Source organism: Helicoverpa armigera, chromosome 19 (genome assembly GCF_030705265.1).
Source record: "Helicoverpa armigera isolate CAAS_96S chromosome 19, ASM3070526v1, whole genome shotgun sequence".
Classification (NCBI taxonomy): Eukaryota; Metazoa; Arthropoda; class Insecta; order Lepidoptera; family Noctuidae; genus Helicoverpa; species Helicoverpa armigera.
Genome location: NC_087138.1, coordinates 3,103,579 through 3,123,331, shown reverse-complemented (window position 1 = coordinate 3,123,331; position 19,753 = coordinate 3,103,579). Strand labels below are relative to the sequence as shown.

The following is a 19,753-nucleotide window of genomic DNA, read 5'->3' as shown; positions in this document are numbered from 1 at the left end:
TACGTGTTGCACTCGAGTGCAAAGATTTTTCACCTTGTGCTCTTTTGATTCCCTCGCTATCGCTCAGGATTCTAATTATTGAAACACTCGCTACGCTCGTGTTTCAATTTTAGAATCCTTCGCTTGCTCGGTCATCAAATTTGAGCACGCGGTTAAAAAACAACTTTGCACTCTTGTAGGGTCATTTCGCCTGTTCGCGACCATAGTCCAGTTCGCGTCCATTTTGCCGATCTCCTTTTAAAAATCCTCGAAAACAAGTCAACTAACGCACCAATCAAACGAAAAGTCATTACCACTAATACGTAAATGTATAAGACGCACGCACACATAGACAAAAGTTCTGTGCGCCCAACCAATCCTTTCAAAAAAAATAATTAGTCTAGGCTCTTCAACAAGAAAGCGCAAACACGCTGAATTTTAAATAAAAATTAGTGTGCAGCGGCGTGTTTGATGGTAAGTTTTATATTGTTTTATATGAATTTTAGGATAGATAACTATCTCTACAGTTTAATGATGAATAAAGGTATAATGTTTTTTATGAGTTTGGTAATGTTTTTTATATTTAACGAATAAAATAAGGTGGACGCGAATTACTACATCGAATTTTACAAAACTTCCACTTTGCGTCCACAATGGACGCGAACTAAAACTATCCTCCATAATAATAAACCAAATTGCGTCCACTGTTTTCGTTAAATACTTGCTTATAAAAAATAATTAAAACATAGGTACTGTTTTATATATTAAGATTAAACAGTACATATTTTTATTTTTTTTTAATTTTAAATTAAAAATCAACATTATCATAATTAAAAATTCACTTTAAAAAATAAAAATAATTCTTCTCAACATTGGTTTAAGTAACTTAAAATTAGGCAATTAATTTTGCAACTTGAAAAATAATCAGTAATTAGTTCTGTTAATTTTACGCTAAAATCACAGGGAAAGACCCGCGTTGATTATAGTAAGTTTTTGGCCATATTAAATTAACAAAACAATATAACAATTTTGTGTAAACATACAACTAAAAGAATTGTTGAGTTAATAAATTATCAGACAAGGTAGCATATTCTTTGCATATTTTTTTATCGATTTATTCTTCTCTCGAATATCATTTAATGCTTTCTTTAAATCTTCTTCTGTGTATGTTGTCTTTTCCTTCTTTTTTCCTGTATCCGAAGAACTTATCTTAAATGAAATTACTTAATATATTAAGATTAAACAGTACATTTTTTTATTAAGATATATACGTGGTTATAATTAAATATTTAAATTATATATATATTTAAATTATAATTTAATTATAACCACGTATATATATCTTAATAAAAAAATGTACTGTTTAATCTTATTTTAAGTAACTTAAACCAATGTTGAGAAGAATTATTTTTATTTTTTAAAGTGTATTTTAAATGATGATAATGTTGATTTTTAATAATTAAGTTGATTGTTAAATAAAGAAATTGTTCAAATACAATCTTTCTTTATTAATTCTTAAAAATTTCACCCATATATTCCTTTTCTAAGCTGCTGGACGCGAACTGGATCATGGGTGGACGCGAATTGGATTTTGTGGACGCAAACTGGGTAAAACGCCTAATTCAGAGGTTTATCGATTTAAATAGAAAACGAAAGATATTTCTAATACAACTGAAAGTTTATCTTAAAAAAGAGTATATAAAGTATACATTACACAAATTTGACATAGAAATGAGTACTGGAGCATTTTTATTATCGCCGTCAAACTTGCCAACAACTGCACTAAATGGTCGCGAACAGGCGAAATGACCCTATAACAACTACTATAACTATTATGTACACCTTTCACACATGGCCGCTTAGCCCCATGGTAAGCTATTTATTAGCTTGTCTACGCAATTGATAAACTATATTATAAAATCTAGACTACAGCCAACCAACACGCTCATCCCACAATTGTTCGCCGTATCGAAAATCGAACCTGCGAACCTTTGCGCCAGCGCGGGGTCGCCAAAATTGATGATGTAGGACATTTTTTTACACAATCTTAGACTCGATGCACGTAACTTTACGGTTATGGCGTCTCCAGTACGTTAAGTGTTCCAAGACGCAGCCAGAATGATGTGTCCATTGATTCTGCATAAATTTGTATGTTTTGTAAGATAATGTAGGCATTGTCAACAGCGGGAAGTCGAATGCTCAGACTGTGAATAACGCGCTGAGTAATACTAACTACAATAGTATTGTATGAGCATCTGGTTACAAATGGTTTGATTTTTCTATGATTTTATTTTGGATAGGATTTTTTGTACAAGATATCATTATCATGAATTTTAAGTCATTCTATAAGCTATTATTAAAAAAAGTTTTTATTTGCTTTTAACCTGGTTTCTTCGTGATTTCGTGAAAATAAATGCAATTATCTTACATACTACTTACTAGACATAATTTGATCTCTTTTAAAATACGAATTAAAATATAGTTAGGTAAATAAAAGGCCGTCACAGTAAATACATTCCCGCCTTACAAAAACTTTGAGAACCTCCTCTTTTTGGACATTCGGCTAAAAATAAAGACACCTTTACAAGGTTTATTTTTAGTTACCTACTTATCTGCAGCAGGCTGCCAAAATCTCACTTTTATTAACACCGTCAAATCTTGACCTAGATTTCAAAAATTATCTTTATTAACTCAAAGATCTAAAAACCTGCTGTCAGAACCATTTCACGGTACTTTATGCGTCCTCAGCTCAATGAACAGTTTTTTCTTGGGTATTTAATTTTAATTTTATAAAAACTGGCTAAGTGCAAGTCAAACTCGCGGTAGTGGTCCCGTACCATTATTTAATTATAAAGCATCCAAAAATCATGCATGCCAAATATATAAGTTATGGGAACTCTTACATAAATTAGAATAAAATAAACTATTTATTAAATTTTATTCTAATTTATGTAACTATTTATTGTATTCTAATTTAGAATCGGTTTTTGTAGCATCAACAGAAATACCTCATCTGTGACAACTATCTATCTACAAGACACAGTTCATGAGAAATAACCTGTTGAAATGGGGCTAGTAGGTTTTCATTTTATCCTTTGGGCACGGAACCCTAAAACTAAGATGCATTAAATTGATTACTCTTAAATAAATTGTCAATGAGGGTATTTAATTAAAATTATCGTGTCAAGGTGATTCTTTATAATGTTCTCGATAACTTTAAATATCGATTTTCTAGATAATTGAAAACTTAGACGAGTAAATTGTTATAATTAATCGATTAGACTCAGCTATTGTGTTCATGGCCGATTAGATAAATAAATCGTGCTAGAATTTTAATGCAAGTGGACTAGATGGCATCGTTGTTTAAGTAGGTAAATATGAAAATTGAGTCACCCAGTTTAATTAAGCAAATTAGTATGAATAAAAGAGACAAAAGTGCTTCCTATGGCCAGAATTTGAGGATACGAAGTGGGACTATGCATCTGACATATGTAGTTTGTGTAAGTACAATACTTTTGAAATGTTTACGTAAACGTGGATTGCTCAGGATCAAAGCGTCAATTCAAAGGCAGTTACGGAACTTAAAATTAGATTATTTCAGTGTGTGTAGTGCAATGAGACAGTATAGCCTTACAAAAAAATATTTTATGCTATCCCTATTTTTTGCACTCGAGTGTAATGCCTAGGTACAGGAATACTATTGACACTTAGTGAATATAAATAGAGCCCTCGTTTCTTGTGTGGTCCATGCTCAATGATGGCCAAGAATAAATACTTAAGCAGTCCTCAGATTATTTCTAGAGCATTTCTGATTGGTTAGCAAATATATCAAGTACCTAGTGCAAATTCAATATAGATCTAGATTGGTATTTACACAAGGCAGATCCTCTTCTTCTTCCTCAGGATATTTAGAAATTGAGTATATTTACTGAGGATTTATGTGCGTAAGTATGTAAAAGTACCTAATCTTGATTTTTTCTCTGTACTTGTATGTTTTTGACCTAACTTAGTAAGTAGAAAATGATTAAATGAATCATGGCACTAAAACTTTTATTTTTTATTTTGAATATTTAAAACAAAAAAAAGTATTCGAACGTATGTTGGGAACTGAGTAGGTACATTATGCAATAAATAAATAAAATAACTAACATCTGTCAGAGCTACACATATTTAAGAAAAACTACTATTTAAAATTTTTTAAAAACAAAAAAACTTTTCTCAAACTCTCCAAACAAATATGTCCGCTCAAATGGCGCGAAAAAACCAACATGGCGGCCGCATTTTTTCTTTTTTAATTAAGGCAAGGGACCTCACAATACCGTGCTAGACTCGTCTCACTAACGGTCTATGAGGATTTTCTTGTCTATACCTGATCCCGGTATACCAGTTATAGTAACTTCTGGATCAAAATAAACATAACTATTTTAAGACCATTTTGAATTCATTGGTTTTATGCGGCGGTTTTCGTAATCGGAGATAATCTACATAGATTTGCTTGTAAATTGGTATTCATGTCTGAGGATTAGGTTCCGGGTTTCTTGGATTAATAGGAGGTAATTAGTGGGATTTTAGTCATAAACTTAGGTGTTTATAATTATGTGTTTTTTTTTTCTTCAGAAAAAAGAAGTAAGATTAATTGTTTTTTTGTATGATAACGTTACTATGGCTACGAATGCAAAAGCTTTCTCGTAAAAAACAAAAAAGCAGTTCTAATTATAATAATATTCACAGGACACCTATCTGGATTATCTTCTAAAAGCGTCTCATAACACAATTAAAAATAGCACCTACTATCACCAATTTTGTACAACCTGTTTGCAACAAAAACGCGCTACAGAATCGACTCCTGAGCAGTTCCCATCAAACGGGTGTCTACCAGATAATGATCGATACTTGTCTACGATCTAAATAAAAAAATCTTTAAAGACTTTTCTACATGGTGTTAGTCAACTATGATGGATAACTTACTTATAAGGCTTGAAGAAGTTGATATGAAAAATGGGTCACGAACAAGTCTGGTTGGTCAAGTTGCCAGTTCAATTAGGTAGGTAATCTATTAAGTTTCCATTATTTAATAGGACGTGTGTTAAGGGATATTTTTTTGAATTGTGAGAGAAAGAATAAGTAATTTAAAGAGAGAGGTGGATGCTAGGTAGGCATCAAAAGGGCCAGTAAGAGTACAATGAAGACAAAAGGGCCAATAACCTACACCGCAGACTAGAGATGACCCGATGTTTGGCAATTATTTTTAAATTAAACCTTTATTTCAATCAAAGTTTTCAGTCAGTCTGATACCGGCTAAATACTTGATCTTTGTAATATGCACACTACCACGAATTATCGGCTTATAATGTGATAAATATCTTGTATTTATTTTATTTTTCAATAGAAATATAAGTGTAACTTTTCAAGAATTTAACAATAATAATTGCTCAAAAATTCCACAATCACCAACAGTGTTAAAATATGCGTTACACTTTTTCACATTTCTGAACCAAAATGGAGTTATATACAATGTAACTGATTGAATTAAGAGCGTGTACGTCAACCGGGCGCCATTTGGCCTAAAATGGTACTTTTCAAACCACTGTTTCTCAGTAACTACTTATCCTATAACTATGTTATTTTTTAATAACGCAAGGTAATTTCACTGTCTATATAGTTAATTGAACATAAATTTCAATTTGTGTAGTTTAAATACTTAAAACCCCTATAACGTAACAGATGTTTTATAAAATTCCCGTTCAGCGTCTATTTCGAAGCTTAAATTCATGTGAAAACAGTGGCAAATCTAATCATATTTATTTTTTTACCCATAGACGAAATCCCCATGCCTATAGTTAGTTGAAAACATTTTTTGATTTAGGTCTCTATCTTTCAGAAAAAAATATTTTAACAATGTGAAAAATTGTGAATTTCAAATGCTTTTTTTACCTATCTATCTTACTTAATTTAATATAACAATTATTTACTATAGTAATATAACTCTTTCTTTAAAACATAAACTTTATATTATAATTTAATCTCTCGTTTTTATTTTTTTATAAATTATTTAAAACTACTATAAAACGCTGCACGCGAGTCAACTCAAACCAGACCGCCGCAAGGCTTCACAGAGAGAGGACGTGTCGCTCCGTCACATCGCGTAGGGTGAATAACCTCTGCCGTGGATACCGAGAATAGAGTACATTTCAAGCGCGACCAACAAATCTTGATACATTACTATTTTATTTAAAGCTCAATTTTGAAGCATATTTTTTTATCGATTGAGTTGAAATTTTGTTTGAATGTTCAGTTTTAATGACAATGTATGATTCTATATCCAATATGGCGGTATACCCAAGATGGAGAAAAAATGTTTTAATGCATTCCTACGATATGGGTATCAAATGAAAGGTCTTGCTATGAATAACTCGAAAAAATGTGTCGCGAGTCTAAATCCAATATGGCGGACTCCTTAGGCTAGAAATCACTTATTGCAGATGTCTGTTACCAATCGAGCTATATTTTTTTTCATTTTGGATGTACCCAAATTTTGACTTTTGATCTCGAATAACTTTTGAAGCATATAGGATAGATAACTTAAAACTTTATTTGCAATGGTAAACCCAAGCTCTTCACCAATATTTGGCTTTCCGGCAATTGTTGTTATTTGACCACAATTTTTCGGTCTGGATGGACTGGACCATTCATATAAACAATCAATTTTTCAAATCGGTCCAGGCGTCTTTGAGAAATCGAGAACAATCAAATTGAGAACAATCACAAAACAATCTAATTGAAACCTCCTCCTTTCTTTTTTTGAAATCGGTTAAAATACAGAAACTCTTAACATTGTCATTAATCATCAGTCGACTATTTAGTACTGTTGAAAATTGTATGTAATATACAGAAAGTCCTCAAAACCAAGGTTTTCATAGGTGCCCGTTTTTTTTGCAAAAGAGTGTAAGTATTAACGACTTATTTTCATGCTTTCATATTTTAGACATCCATAGACTTACACTATTTTCCCGCTATTAACTATTTACTAAATAATATATTTTTTGTTCTACCAATTTCACTCGAAAGGATCAAAATGGTTTGTGTGACTATACGTGAAGTATGATAGGCACGCACACAGCCGCGACGCTAGTCTGCGCGGTTTTTTGCGTTGAATTACCTAAAGTTGACATCGCGCGCCGAGCGTACACGCTCTTAAGTTATAAATCAAACTATTACTAGCACATAAGTCCTTAATAGGTATTTATGTAATGTATTTGGAGCATAGAGTAGAGCTAATTCTGCCTTATATAGAAACGTTCGGGCTTAATGGCCCAGCCTTTATATTTGATACTAACGGCCGAATACTGAAACGACACAAAATTTTTTTTTAGCTGAATATTTTTATTAAGTAAGACTGCAGAAATTTGCACGAGCTCAGTTGTGAAGTTATCCTCTTGTGACCCAGAGGTACACTCAACTTGAAAGCCTTCTCAAATATCGTTCTAACTTTAACATGCCTACATATTTTTTGTATTAGATTTTTTTTTTATTTCTACAATTTACAAAAGTGTTTAAGCATGCACAGGAAATATTAACAAATAAAAGAGGTATTACAACCGGGTATCAAAAAACTTATCCGCAACGCTGTCAGCGGGGATAGTGCCCAAAAGGCTGGCTGCATTGCCACGCTGGCAATGCATATATTCTTTGACCGAAGTACAGGCCAGTCTCTAATCAAATATGTTAAAAATAGTCTGTAGGCACTTGGACCCCTATGGGTATGGTCCTAAACTTTCAACCCGAAACAAATATACTTTTATATAGAACTTAAAGTTAAATGATGTTTGAGTATTTCGAAGTAAGAATCGAGAGCTAATCGATGTTGTGAGGTCAGTAAAATTGGGTATGATTGATTTTAGATGTTATGAGACTTATGGGTAATGGGGTAAATCTAATGAGATTTATTCCCATGCCCTAAATAGTGTGGCAAAAAGAATGTAGCTTAGCTTATTAACTTGAATTTTTATGTAACTGCTTCACAAACCTTGGACACAGAGCAAGAATATATTACCTAATTAAGAACTTATTAATGTTATTTTGTATTTTTCTGATAAAAGCCAGCTTCTAACCACTTAAGCCAAGTCCATGGAAGCTAAAACCATCAGCTTATATTGTTGAATCTGGAGTTTAAGTTTGCTTTGACAGATGGTCACCCATCCACAAACAGACCGAGTCAAAACCCCTTGACCTTATTTCACAAAGTGTCAACTTATCTAACCGTATTCCTCAATAAATACATTTATGATACTTAGTGTATAATCTATGTTTATGTCTTTACCAAAGCTACCTACATACCTAGTAACTAGTGAGGTCTAAGTTAACCGTCAATATAAACGTCCGTTTTTCTTTAAACAACTGTTTAAAGATTTCTTTTACATTTAATAATTATTATTTTAGTTGTAAGTTAAATGTTATTGTGCTGTGCCCGGCTTCCACAATTGCTACTTAGCTCTAGGCCATAGTGTAACACCTATTCTATACATTGTGGAATGCAAATAAATGGTACGAATATGAATACTTTGATTTAACGTGAAAATTCAAAGTACAATCAGAAAATTTTTTTTTGGTCAGTTGCTGATCGTGTCACAAACCGTGGTATTTTCCCTTGAAAACTTACAGCTATCAATTGCTCAAAACATTCGATACCCTATAAATAGTTGTTTAATGAAAACTGACGTTTATATTGTCAGTGAACTTGGGCGTCTGTGCATTGACTACTCGCTTAGTACTCTGCGCACGCGCCGGTCGCCGTCGGCGTCGCTTCACTTGTCTATCTGTCCATCATCCGCAGTTTAGTCTGGGATGGATTATCTAGAGTAAAAGAGTTGAAAACTTTATTTGTATTTAGGTACAGATAACCTAGTATTAAAAATATATAAACATTTTCTTCTAAAGATGAAGTGGAATATGTCGTTTATGTCAGCAAGTTTTTCATAGTGGAAAAATGTTTTAAATTCATTGTATTTTATAATGAATATTCATTATATTCATTGTAACAAAACATGTAAAAACATACTGTCCAGAACATATCTACGTATTTTATATTGAAATGAAAATACTTATAAAATTAAAAATATATCAACTTAAAAAAAATCTTCTTTTCCTTATTTGTTACGTACTGATGGTCCGACCCATTTATATTCTTGTATGATTTCATCAAATCTTATAAAAAAGTTTGGAATATAACATTCATTTCTTTTTTCAGGTAAGGCGACTGATGCGAGGTGAAGTCACGACGCGCATTCTTTGGTAAAATTTTATATTAGTACAGATAACTCATTCCAGAAAAAAACACTCATATTAGTGAAGTTACAACTTCTTCGCATCAAAATACCTATAAGGAATAGAAACCAATTTAAAAAAAGTACAAACGAAAATGTCCTCTATTTTTATACAAAAAAAAGCTAATATTTTTAACCATATACATAGGTATATCTGAAAATCTAATCTAAACAGATTAATACATTTCACCCACCGCGTAATAATAGTTAAGGTGACACTATAGTGCTTGCCACTTTGAGGCGACATCGATATTATAGTTTCCCAACACCAGTTGCCTAGCAACGTGCTGCTATGTCATGCAAGGACGTGATTGTAGGCGGGACGTAGTGCAGATTTTACAGTAAGACAAGGTAGATCTATATATTTATTTTTACGTCTTTCTGGTTTTTGCAGAAAGACGTAAAAATAAATATATAGTATAATAAATATATAGTAGTAAAGTTTTAGTCTGCAAGAGTCTGACACTCCCTCACACTGTACCCACGGCGGTAGGGGTCATTTAATTATTTAAAAAAAAAATATTTATTTTTGCGTTTTTACCTAGTTATTACTGGTAGAAGGTAAGTATTTCCCTAAGTAAATAATATGAACTTCATAGTTTGATAAAAATGGATGAATAAGTCTAGTCTGTTTTGTCCAGGAAAGATACTATAACTTACTTTTCTTGTAAGGACTGATAATAAATGATACCCAAACATTCAAGTGAAATATCGGAAAAATCTTTTTTTTTTCATGGCTTTTATATGCATGTCTATAATAGTAAATAACTGCATAAAGTATCTATCTCTTCACTTTTATTGCTTCTAAACCAGATACAAAAATCTAATCAAAATAACTCCAGTTCAGGTTTAGCCTACTGATTTCCTTACACTATGTCACAGCTACCGTTGACGGCGTGTGAATTAGTTTTGGTAAAGAAAAAAAAACTGCTTAACTCGTCGCAAAATGGAATTGATGATTTTCTTCAATACGTTTTTGTTAGAAGGCTGTACTTGTCAAAAGAAACGGTGACTACGGTAGAATTTAAATGACTTTCGTGTGAATTGTTCGATGTGTAGCTGGGTTATATGTTTTAGTTCGGTGATGTTTTTCCATTTATTTATTTTAAAACACATTAATTATGTATATTTTTGAAATTGTAAAAAAAATCGGTGGTCACCAATATCGGGCACACGGTCTAAGCTACTGGTAATTAGGATCCCAGAAACAAATACCTCCTCACAATACGCGCCGTATCAAGGAGTCATCATCATCTCACGATCATCTCGACTATAGGACGTCCACTGCTAAACATAGGCCCTCCCCTTAGATCTCCACAGATACCGGTTGGAAGCGACCTGCATCCAGCGTTTTCCGGCGACCTTTATGTATCAAGGAGTACTGCTTTTTGAATCCCTTGATCTAGCCGCTTCATTTGTAAAATTATCACTAATTAGTCTTTATGGCCGTAGTTAAGCAAAATGTTCTAACTATTATAATAATTATAAAGGTAGGGTTAAGTATGTAGGACAGAGGGCATCAGAAAGAGCTTGGGTGGGCCTCAATCGGTATATTTAACCAATTTCTTAGATTGTGAGATTACGGATCTATCTATACAGACGGATGGACCGACAGACATGGCGAAACTATCAGGATTCCCAGATGACTACGGAATTCTGAAAAAGTGTTTGGTGTTTAGAAATTTTACTTGAATTTTCCGGGATTTTCCCAGAACACTGTACTGTTGATTAAGTCATGTGGACAAATTAACTGTACATTATTGAGCCAACGAGACTTGCCAAGCCCAAAACAAAAAAAAAAAGCAGTCATGAATGAATATTAATATTCACAAGTATTCTATAAAAGGGAAAATAGCACAGACTTCAATAGAAAATGCCATTAAAGTCACACGTTTTAACGTAATCCATCGTAACTGGTACGGCGGGTAGTCGGTAATATTCTTAAAAGGGGTTTTATTTGGTAGGAAACTAGGCGAACCTGACACACGAATCTAGACGTCAATAAATCTTTTAGACCTAGAAGGAACATGTTATTTGAAGAACTATGAAGAAAATAACATTTTGTTTGGATCACCTTCTTATTATTCCATTGCTGCCTCTTCTCATATAGAGAAGGAATGAGCGTTAATCACGCTTGCTTGTCAATTTCAGACTTTTAAGTCCAGGTTTTCTCAAGATGTTTACCTTCACTTTTACTCGGTCATTGCTGTCCCAGATATACTTAGAAAGTGCACTTAACTCAGAAAACGAACATTAGTATAATACGTAATTGCCTGCCTTGGAATCAAACCTTCGTACTTCGCAAAAGACTTTCAGAAAATTCAGTTATCGTAGCCTAAAATATGCTATACTGCGCTCACTTACATGCAAGCCAAACGTGGTGATTATTGCAAATCCCCCAGCTTAGATAAGGCCTTTGTCCAACCGTGGACGTTATGGACTGTGACGAAGTAAAGAAAGAAGAAAAAAAAAGTTTAAGTTCAGTATGACACACAAATATTAATTGCAAATTACACCACCATTAAAATTCTTCTAACCCATGTTATACAGTAACAAAACCATCTACAAAATTAAACCACACTACACACCGATGACCTTGTCAACTCCATTCAACGTCAGACAATCGGACGGACAGACTGGTGGGATATGGCCCCATTTGTCAAACAAACAATACAACATTGGATGTTAGTAGATACGTAGGTACATGAATATTCAATGGTTCAAGTACTGGCTAGCTTCACGCTTTGGTGGATGTGGGCAGGATTCCAAATGGTATACTTGGGTTTGTGAAGGATAAACCATATGTGGGTTTGGTCAAGGGAAGAGGGATATAAGTAGATAAGAAGGAATCAAGTTTTTAATCGTTATATGTTTTAAATGTCAGTGTCTCTCTCCATTGAAGGTTGAGTATATTTGTAGGACTGTCAATTTATATCAGGTTCAGATGAGTCCTGGCTTAACTCGAAACGTTTACACCCCTATATTTTATTAGTAGGTATAGTTTTGGTATCTATAGTTCTGGTTGCCATTTAGTTAAAGCACCCGACTCTCAGATACGAGAACGCGAGTTCGAATCCAGGACATTTCAACCTCTAGGCCGACTTTTTAACAATTAGTTTAATTATTATATGACTAGCTTCTGCCCGCGACTTCGTACGCGGATCCTGTCCCTTATGCCAGCGACTACGGGGTCAGCAAAATCAAAGATCTTAATCGTCTGATATTGAATTTTAAGAGCCCGTTGACTTGAAAACAACGGAATACGCATTAGAAACGTTCCATATATTTAATTTTTGTACTTCAATGGCAAAGGCACAGCAGACTAAACAAAACGCTGAGAACTGAACCGCAATAGACGCGACCATAGGGATAAAAGTAGTGATTCTAATTAGTCCGCATTTAAGTTGTGTGTGGCAAAAATATTACACGTATTTTTACGTAAAAAACATTTAATAGATGACAAAGTCGTGGTGACTTAGTGGAAGTCGTGGTGATTTAGTGGGTAGAGAACCAATCTCTCAAGTATGAGCGTGCGTCTTTGATTCCAGGTCTGGCAAGTACCTGCCAATGCAACTTTTCTAAGTTCGTATGTAGGTACTTTCTACGTATATTTTGGATACCAATGACCGTTGTTTGGAAGGCATGTTAAACTGTAGGTTCCGGCTGTCATTGAACATTCTTGGCAGTCGTTATGGGTAGTCAGACCAGTAAGTCTGACCAGTTTTACCAAGGGGTGTTGGGTTGAGCGGGTAACCGGGTTGTGGAGGTCAGATAGGCAGTCGCTCCTTGTAAAACACTGGTACTCAGTTGCATCGTGACTGGAAGTCGACTCTAACATAATTGGGACAAAGGCTCTTGAGATAATAACGACAATAATAATGAGATATAAGCACCGCAGGACATCTGAGGCTGATGACGGGGAGTAGCTACCCCGCGGGGCTATATATACTGAGTTCTCCAGGGAGAGTATACTGCCCCCATCTCCGGCCGGTCGGAGTGAACCATGACGGGGGTAGGTCTCAAGCCTCTGGCTTGGCTTGGCCGTCCAGCGTCGCTAGAGCAGGGTTAGTAGCCCTGCTCGGAGGATGCCTCGTGGTAAGTGACCCACAGGGAGCGCGTAATCTGCGTTTAAAATCCGCCGAGGTATTCTCACACTTCAGCCGCTCATGTCCCTGTTGCCCTCTTGTTGCTATTCAGTGACTGATTCCCGGGGGCCCAGTAAGTGAGCTGGCGAAGTCTCCACCTGCAATTTTTACATGTATCTAACACATTGTCATCGGCAGGTGCCATAGTTCCCGTAGTATCCCCATTCCTAGTCAATTAGCATCCCACCACAATAGCCCAAGTAGTTTTCATCCACAGTTAGCAATGGTATAGCACAGAACCGGGGATTGTCTTTTTTTTAACGACGTCCACCGGGGATTGTCCTTGAGTTCATATTTCTACAGTGTATAAAGGGATAATCGTCGGTTTTGTGTCACCATACCTATTTCATAACATTCGTTTCTATACATTTCAAGTGTAGTATTGCTCTTGAAGTTCCACATCAGGTGTTCCAGATCTTCGATGTATATACGTCAAAAGAGAGTGCTTATTAGATTGAACCACTTTTGCAAAAACGTCATATCTTTATATGCTATAGTCTAGCTGGGCTCCTGGGGTTCCACATCAGGTGTTTTACATCTTCAATTTTTATAAGTCAACAGAGAGTGCTTATCAGATTGAACAACTTTTGCTAAAACGTCATACCTGTATATGGTACAGAGAAGCTGGGCTCTTGGGGTTCCACATCAGGTGTTCCAGATCTTAAAATTTATTATCTCAGCTGAAAATGCTCATCACATGAAACAATTTTTGCTATGCCACCATTTTGGTATCTCTTATAGTTTTGTTGGTCTGTTGGTGTTCTGCATCAGGTCTTCAAGTTTCGAAGATAAATTATAGCCTATATGTTGACCAGGCTTAACACTGATACAACAAAGAAAAAATCATTAAAATCCGTCCAGTAGTTCCGAAGATTAGCGTGTACAAACAAACAGACATACAGACATACAGACAAACAGACAGAATTTTTTTTTTGGATTTGTGCTCCATTACTGTTTCTAAACCCCACCCAATTATTATTTTTTTAATATATTCAATGTACAGACACAGTTTTTTTACAGATTTATTATATGTATAGACTAGTTCAAAACTCACACTCACACATAAGTGCATAAATACATGCAAACATTATGTAGTAGAAACCGCTGTATATGGTTTTGAAATAATTGATTAATAGGTTCATTTGAAACAATTTAATTACCCATATATCAGTAATGGTGGACTGGCCATGTCGATAACTTTGACGTGAGCACTGCACTATCGTGTAAATTGAATGTTATTATGAATAATTACAATATATCAGATCCTTTTAGTTAGCTGTAATGCAAAGGTAGACAGGTACTACTTATGTGTAGTAGGTATAACTGTTACAACCTTTTTATCGTCCCACTGCTGGGCACAGGCGTCCTCTCACACGGAGAAGGATTGAGCATTAATCACCACGCTTACTCAATGCGGGTTGGTAATTTCAGACTTTATAGTCCAGGTTTCCTCTTATCAGCCATTGGTGTCCAAGATATACTTAGAAACTACATACAAACTTAGAAAAGTTGCATTGATACTTGCCTGACCTGGAATCGAGCCCACACCCTCATACTTGAGAGGTTGATTCTTTACCCGCTAAGCCACTACGACTTATGGAATTCACACACATATTGAAAAATAATTTCTGACCACACTAAAGTCCAATTTAACATAAACATTTTCTGTTACGCAAAACCTCACTGTCTTGATTCCTGATCTTATCTAAAATATTCACAGTTTTGAAAACCGCTATAACCCATGGCTATTGTCTATTTAATAGGAACGATAGCTCACATGTTATTTTCACTTTTGGTTTCTTGACACCATTAATTAGCAGGCGTTGTGTTGGTAGACACTTCAATGGTACTCCTAAGACAGGGGAAACTCGGAATGTTAAGTTCTTCAACGTTTGTTTTGTTATTAGTGTTTTGTTTAATTTATTTCAATGTTTTGGCGGTTGATTTATATAACTTTTGATAATTTTAATTCTCTTGAGTTGAAATCCATTCTACTTTCTTTTATTACTTATGTCGTTACTCGTTTAATAAGAGACTATCATTCTATTTGTGTTCTTGTATGATACGTTTTGTGTGTGTTACTGATTTCTTCCTCATATGTATTTATGACTGGCTACCACTAGCGGTCTACCCCGTCTCACATGGAAACTATATGGTGCACCCGAATAAAAAGTAGCCTAAGTGTGTCCATTCTCGAAAAGTAGACTATTAGCGCTGTAACATTTATTTGAATCAACAAACAAACCTTTCATATGTTTATTATTACGTATATTTCGTCTGTTTTACAATATCAAAATAACAAAGTCTTATTAAAAATTACTCAATTAAAAGCCTGTTTAATCACATTATATGGTCTTGTGATCTTCTGTCATTGATGACTTATCATGCAATTTTTAATTAATTACAACGTTCTTTGCCGTCTATTCTTTGCAGTATAAAAAGCGTATGTATTTCAATAGAAAGTTGAGATCATTTATCATGCCTCAGCAATTCATCTTTTAGTCCCAATTACACGTTTCTAACTGCAAACATAATTAAATGAACCAGGCAAACACTATGAACCATTCATTGTTAAAATGCTGGTGTTTCTAATAATTCTTAGTGTAGTGTTACTAATTATTCGGATAGCATCTTTAGATACATATGTGTTCACACCTTTGCGTGAAAGGTACGTGGGAACTATCTATTGTTTTACAAGTATTATGTACATTGACTCTTAATTTATTCGTCTACCAAAATGGGAGGTTTGAATTTGTGTGACTCAGTGCTCAGAAACTGAGATATTTGTATGAGTAATACTAGGTCTTTATGCATCTGTATGATTGTGTGTTGTTATATTGTTATCTTTATTTAAATCTATCTGAATTCAGCACGGTCTTTTAGACTCCACTGCATTTAAACTTGCTTTTTTTATAACTGCAAATGTGCTGTGATAAAATCACAATATTTATTTACCTACACAGCATCTTACTAAACACCTATTTATGTATTGTAGTGTTTGAGGAGTTCGATCATTAGAATTATAAAACAACTATATAAAACCTAAAACGACTCCCTGCGGCACCCCTACACCAACTCTTACAAATTTCATATAACAAGCGTTAACACGCGAAATGTTTCAACTCAAACAATTGACTAACACATTATCTTTCCCTTTCATCGTCATGAAAACATAATTACTAAGCTAACAATCACTAAATCACTCATAATTGTAATGAGAGCACGATCAAACGCAATAGTCGGTTCGTTTCCCGAACGTATACATTTTACTCTATCACGAGTCTGGTTACTTCATTTAGTATCATGGGTTTGCGTGCTGACATGGCTTGCAATTAACGGGCTTATATTACACCGTTGTGTAGCATGAACGTCTATTTGACAGTCGTATTTTTGGCAGAGAAATGAATATGGAAATTGGGATTGATTTTTAAACGAGTTCAAAAACGGAGGTATGTTTGTCCGCAATTATCTCATGTTTGGCTGAACTGATTTCAGTGTTTTCAGTGTTCGACTTGGGAGAAGTTTCATTTGAAACTTCTTTTAGGTAGAGTCAACTTGGGTTACCTTTTATGTTTAAGTTGTTATATAAGTAATCGGTACCAAAAAAACATATAATAATTGAAATAAAAAAAAAACAGGTAAAATAATGGATCTTATTGCATTCTCTCTCTAATGATAAGGTAGAAACAACAAACCAACGTCAAAGCCGGATTTGATTTATGTTTGCAGCAAAATATTGACATTCATGAACCAACAAGGATAACAAGTGAATAATTTAAACCAAAAATGGGGTCAAAAACCCATATAACAAAGTCGGATACCTAAAAATAAACGATTCTTCTAAATAGACGTGTACCGATTTAAGTGTGACACAATATTTCATTGTGAGCAACCAGACGTACGCCCAAAAATTTGTTGTTTTCTTATAATTAAAATTCTGAAGGTGCACTCTTTCGCTCATAGCTGAATACTTAATAAGTAATTTGTTTGATGTTTTATTCTTGTTAAATATTTAACAGCAATTTGGTGTGTGTTATTTACATTTGGACACGTTGTAAAACAATAGTATTATGCGTTTGATTATGCGATTGGTTTTCTCTGTGCATACATTTCTCATAGGGAAGTCTGCATTTGTGATTTCTGAACATAATAATGAATTTAGAATGATCGTATTAATCATGTTTTGTGTCAATTTTGTGTCGGTCAATTACTTTTTGTTATTGTGAGTATATGAGGAATGTATCCTCGATTATTATTTGAGTATTTAAGTTAATATTTCGTTTTGTTTACCTGATGTTTTCAGTATCTTGCACGTCGAAGCCAAAGTAAGATACTTTCTGTCCTTCAATTGTATGTACTTGTAAGTATTAGAATTCGTTTGCGGTTGAAGGATTTTATAATTTCTCAATTACACATACATACTGCGAATTATCTAATAAAGAACTACTAAGTTTTTCATATAATTAAAATTGAAACTATTCGTTACGGTGTAAGCCACAGCCTAACATTTCGTAGTTCACATTACAGCATGCACAATTACAATATTTAGTGTGATGTCCTGCGCAAGCGATGCGATTCAAATGATTTGTTGTTTAGAAAGTCCGTTTTACGCAATTTTCTTTTGACTGTATGTGTGTTATGGCGTCAAATGACCGTAAATAATAATAGATTTTAATGGTTTTTGCTGTTTAATTATGTAAATACTTAGGAACTTCATTTACATGCAGTAAATATTGAGGTCGTCGTCGACGCTGGATGCAGATCGCCTGCAACAGGTATCTGTGGAGATCTCAGGGGGAGGCCTATGTTCAGCAGTGGACGTCCGCCGGCTGAGATGATGATGATGAAATATAAATGTCTTACCCCCTTAGCTTTAAGGTACGTTTTGAACTCGGCCACAGCTGCACCACTAGTTTGTATGTATTTACATGAAACCGTTTTGGATCGAAGCGGCAGCAGCACGTGCAGTAGCCCTTAGATACCTATCAATTGTTTTCATACAGTCGCGTCATGTGTGGCAGTTGCAGTCGGCAGCAAGCATTCAAGACGTACCTTTATGCTCTTTATGGCTTAATAAAGCCTTCTTTTACTATCATGTTACGAGTGAAGATTTAACTACTTATGTAGTTGAGTTTACACAAGTCTTAGAATTCTTAAAATTGAATAGTGGTACGAAATTGTCTCCTATAAATAATATTTGATTATGATTCACTGTTTCTATATACTGCACAAAATAGTTAATAATATTTTTTATAACCTCACAAAGCAACAAAATGTCTACAAAATATCAAGAATTTTCAATTTTCATACATTTAAAATAGCGTGAACATAATTTTTCATATCCTGAACACATAACACAGTTCGCACATAGTTCTCGGTGATAGATCGTCAGTGCGCATGCGTTGATGTGCGCCGGAGCGTACGCGGTGACGTCATCGCGACGGATGCGCGGGAGTCGGTACGAAAGCGATAATGATGACTGGAGGTATTAGCATTTGTATAATGTAGTGGGTATATGATTTTGGGTTTAGGGTTTTGATTTTTACTTTGGAGGTATTTCGTTGTTTTTGGTGATGTTAAAATAAGTTTAAAATTCATGTAGACTTTTTTATTATTACTTATCTAATTGGTAAGTAATAATGATACCGTCGTTTAAAAATAGCAATTGGCAATAGTTAAGGACGGGGTCGATCGAGTTGACATAGAACCTATGTGACTTTACGCTTGAAATTGGGTCATAAATAAAAAAATACCCTATTTAAATCTGAATGCTGATCACAGTGATATAGGTACAAGTGTTTTAACAGAATAAGTACCACAACTACTGAAAATTGCCAAAGTTCCCTAAATACAAGCAAATCCAAAGTACATGTTGGTCCCTAATGAAAACCTATTTCAAGATCTATTGCCAAGTACCATGAAAGTACCAATTAAGTCACGTATTTAAAACTCAAGAATACTCAGATTAGATGTCGTTGACACTCGTCAGTTGCTGTAAATTAATCCTGGATCAGGTTTTCAAGCAATCACTGGTAATTATTTCCGACAGGCTGTTATGGAGATAAAGCTCATTGGGGTGATAGAAACCGTTTATTGAGACTGACAAAATGCTACTTAGAGGTTTGTCACACCTAACGTTGGGAATGGCTGGATCGATTTGCATTAACTATGTACTAAATAGAAGATATTTTTTTTAGCTTGCATTAATGATATGTCGTGATAAAGTAGCATAGCATAAAGTATGTAGCCATTGCCAACATTGTCGGTCTATTTTGAAGAAGAAAAATGAAATTGGCGTTAATGGTC

General features: G+C 34.4%; 1 protein-coding gene across 2 annotated transcripts in view; it reads left to right on the top strand.

The window, feature by feature from the left end:
* LOC110380829 (ras association domain-containing protein 10) overlaps positions 1-19,753 on the top strand; it is a 138,578-nt gene that overhangs the window by 52,476 nt on the left and 66,349 nt on the right. Inside the window, exon 1 of one of the 2 annotated variants that reach the window (XM_049841339.2) lies at positions 9,247-9,270. The exons of the other annotated variant lie outside the window; for it this stretch is intronic. The gene's annotated coding sequence lies outside the window, so the exon portion shown is untranslated. Of the gene's footprint in view, positions 1-9,246; positions 9,271-19,753 lie in introns of those variants that run through there. 2 annotated transcript variants of the gene reach the window in all.